The 4,004-nt window shown below is 34.5% G+C and overlaps 2 non-coding genes across 2 annotated transcripts; both read right to left on the bottom strand.

Moving 5' to 3' along the window:
* Positions 1 to 1,624: 1,624 nt before the first annotated feature.
* Positions 1,625 to 1,697, bottom strand: TRNAF-GAA (transfer RNA phenylalanine (anticodon GAA)). The gene has a single exon. It is a non-coding gene; the product is annotated as a tRNA-Phe (tRNA).
* A 2,016-nt stretch (positions 1,698 to 3,713) lies between these two features.
* TRNAF-GAA (transfer RNA phenylalanine (anticodon GAA)) lies at positions 3,714 to 3,786 on the bottom strand. Its single transcript has one exon. It is a non-coding gene; the product is annotated as a tRNA-Phe (tRNA).
* Between the last annotated feature and the right edge of the window lie 218 nt (positions 3,787 to 4,004).

The following is a 4,004-nucleotide window of genomic DNA, read 5'->3' as shown; positions in this document are numbered from 1 at the left end:
GAAAATGTCAAGCGAAACCCCTGAAAATGTATATTTTTATTTTTGCTTTGACTAGTTTTTGCAGCATGATTTCTATTTGAAACTCCTGCCATTTTGTTGTACATGTTTAATAACTTTCATTAACTCTTTGTGAATGAGTAGGAAAAAAATGCAATTTTGACAGATTTTTTTACATTTCCAATTTGACTCTATTCATCATGTTCATTCTAACCCTGTGTTTATGAGACAGGTGATGGTTGCACATAAAACACAATGTGCATGCATAATGTTACATCAAGTTTTATTTGATATTAGATGCAAATAATTGGAGCAAAAAAGGAGACAAAAATTTAGAGAAAATATGTTAATGATTGTTAACTTTCAATGTGAAAACGTTTGTCCCAAAATGTGCTGAAACTTAGATGTCAGTATCGCATGCGCATTTCAGACTTTTTAATCTATGATTACCTACTTTTTCAGCTTTTGTTTATTAAGTACTGTTATGGTCTATTGAGGAATGAGGTAAACAAATATGAAATTAGACTTACCTGCAATTCAGTTTATAGAAATCTCCCAGAACAGCCCCATAGGATGTGGAATCTCCGACCTAATAGGGAAAGAGAACACAAAGAGGTGAAATAATCCTCCCCATTCACCGCCCATAGTATTTTTATGGTGCCAAGACAGCTAACATATGCACATAAAACCTATTTCACAATCCTAGAGTTCCGTTTATAGATGACAATTTCAGATTCACCCCAAAAACTCCCAGGTAGTCATAACTTTGGGATCAGGTTTTTTAAGGCCCATTGCTAAGTTTGGTTTGAGCCCCATCTAATCAATAACTGAAGGGAATCTGTATAGTTTCATGAAACAAAAAGGTGATGTCAGAAGTGGGATTTGAACCCACGCCTCCAAGAGAGACTGCGACCTGGATGCAGCGCCTTAGACCGCTCGGCGATCCTGACTTCTTGTGGATTTTGTACCTTAACCAACTTGTCGCAACACACAAAAACATTAATAAATAGCATTTTTCATGTGTGGACTTTTTGTCAGCATTAATTTTCAAACCTCCTTTTATTTTGTTAGGATGTTAGAAATGTTAGATTTCTCACAAAATGCGGTGATGCATCATATTTCTTCAGAAACTACCATTTGGCCACACAGCAGGGCTTTGAAAATAAGAGCACCATTCGGGTTTTGGAATGCAGATTTTGCAAGAATAGTTTGCGGTAAAATATTCAGAGTACCAAACATACCAAAAACAGCAGAAACCCCCCCCAAAGTGACCCCATTTTAGAAATTACTTCTCACAATGAATCCATATACACCACAGCATTTCATAGTCAAACATACATGGCTGAAATCATTCAGCTAGTGTCTGATACATGATGCCTGTATCAGCTATCCGGTTCCCATTAAATCCTCTTACAGCTTAGTGAAATGGAAATAAACAAAATAGAGGAAAAATTAAAAAAAATAATAATTTGCTCAAAAGGAAAAGCTCCCATTTCTCATCTTTTCAACATTTTATTTTCTGTAGATAGTTAAGATTTTTAGGCCTTTTTTCATTTTCTTTAAGTCATCAGCCCATGTGCTTTGTTCATTTTCTCCTTAAAATGTAAACAGTGAAGAAAAATTATGTTGCCGAAACCCAGGATCGAACCAGGGACCTTTAGATCTTCAGTCTAACGCTCTCCCAACTGAGCTATTTCGGCCAAACACAAACAACTTTAAGAGTGTTTGACACTCGGCAAATGTCAAGCGAAACCCCTGAAAATGTATATTTTTATTTTTGCTTTGACTAGTTTTTGCAGCATGATTTCTATTTGAAACTCCTGCCATTTTGTTGTACATGTTTAATAACTTTCATTAACTCTTTGTGAATGAGTAGAAAAAAAATGCAATTTTGACAGATTTTTTTACATTTCCAATTTGACTCTATTCATCACGTTCATTCTAACCCTGTGTTTATGAGACAGGTGATGGTTGCACATAAAACACAATGTGCATGCATAATGTTACATCAAGTTTTATTTGATATTAGATGCAAATAATTGGAGCAAAAAAGGAGACAAAAATTTAGAGAAAACATTTTAATGATTGTTAACTTTCAATGTGAAAACGTTTGTCCCAAAATGTGCTGAAACTTAGATGTCAGTATCGCATGCGCATTTCAGACTTTTTAATCTATGATTACCTACTTTTTCAGCTTTTGTTTATTAAGTACTGTTATGGTCTATTGAGGAATGAGGTAAACAAATATGAAATTAGACTTACCTGCAATTCAGTTTATAGAAATCTCCCAGAACAGCCCCATAGGATGTGGAATCTCCGACCTAATAGGGAAAGAGAACACAAAGAGGTGAAATAATCCTCCCCATTCACCGCCCATAGTATTTTTATGGTGCCAAGACAGCTAACATATGCACATAAAACCTATTTCACAATCCTAGAGTTCCGTTTATAGATGACAATTTCAGATTCACACCAAAAACTCCCAGGTAGTCATAACTTTGGGATCAGGTTTTTTAAGGCCCATTGCTAAGTTTGGTTTGAGCCCCATCTAATCAATAACTGAAGGGAATCTGTATAGTTTCATGAAACGAAAAGTGGGATTTGAACCCACGCCTCCAAGAAAGACTGCGACCTGAACGCAGCGCCTTAGACCGCTCGGCCATCCTGACTTCTTGTGGTTTTTGTACCTTAACTCTTTCCAAATTAGTCAGCAGAAATATGACCATCAATTGTCATTGAAAATTATTTTAAAATAATTAATATTACAGTTTTTATTTCTATACATTTGTTTAAACTATTAGTTATCAAGCCTATTTTGAGCTAAAAGGCCAAGCCCCATTTGATAAAAAATATGACATGTATCACTTTATGCAGTAATAACTCTGGAATGCTTCTACATATCCCCGTAATTCTGAAAGTGTTTTTGTGACACATTGTACTTTACATTAACTGTAAATTTAGGTCAATAAACTTAAGTTTTTTTCTGTGAAAATATCTAAAGTTTGCTTAAAATTTTGAAATATTAGTCATTTTTATTCTTTGACTGCTTATACCCTTAAACCAACTTGTCGCAACACACAAAAACATTAATAAATAGCATTTTTCATGTGTGTACTTTTTGTCAGCATTAATTTTCAAACCTCCTTTTATTTTGTTAGGATGTTAGAAATGTTAGATTTCTCACAAAACGCGGTGATGCATCATATTTCTTCAGAAACTACCATTTGGCCACACAGCAGGGCTTTGAAAATAAGAGCACTATTCGGGTTTTTGAATGCAGATTTTGCAAGAATAGTTTGCGGTAAAATTTTCAGAGTACCAAACGTACCAAAACAGCAGAAACCTCCCCCCCAAAGTGACCCCATTTTAGAAATTACTTCTCATAATGAATTCATATACACCACAGCATTTCATAGTCAAACATTCATGGCTGAAATCATTCAGCTAGTGTCTGATACATGATGCCTGTATCAGCTATCCGGTTCCCATTAAATCCTCTTACAGCTTAGTGAAATGGAAATAAACAAAATAGAGGAAAAATAAAAAAAAAACAATAATTTGCTCAAAAGGAAAAACTCCCATTTCTCATCTTTTCAACATTTTATTTTCTGTAGATAGTTAAGATTTTTAGGCCTTTTTTCATTTTCTTTAAGTCATCAGCCCATGTGCTTTGTTCATTTTCTCCTTAAAATGTAAACAGTGAAGAAAAAATCTGTTGCCGAAACCCTGGATCAAACCAGGGACCTTTAGATCTTCAATCTAACGCTCTCCCAACTGAGCTATTTCGGCCAAACACAAACAACTTTTGGAGTGTTTGACACTCGGCAAATGTCAAGCGAAACCCCTGAAAATGTATATTTTTATTTTTGCTTTGACTAGTTTTTGCAGCATGTTTTCTATTTGAAACTCCTGCCATTTTGTTGTACATGTTTAATAACTTTCATTTACTCTTTGTGAATGAGTAGAAAAAAAATGCAATTTTGACAGATTTTTTTACATTTCCAATT

Source organism: Ranitomeya imitator, chromosome 10, assembly GCF_032444005.1.
Source record: "Ranitomeya imitator isolate aRanImi1 chromosome 10, aRanImi1.pri, whole genome shotgun sequence".
NCBI lineage: Eukaryota > Metazoa > Chordata > Amphibia > Anura > Dendrobatidae > Ranitomeya > Ranitomeya imitator.
Note: the sequence above shows the minus strand (reverse complement) of the source record. Positions and strands in the feature narration are given on the sequence as shown.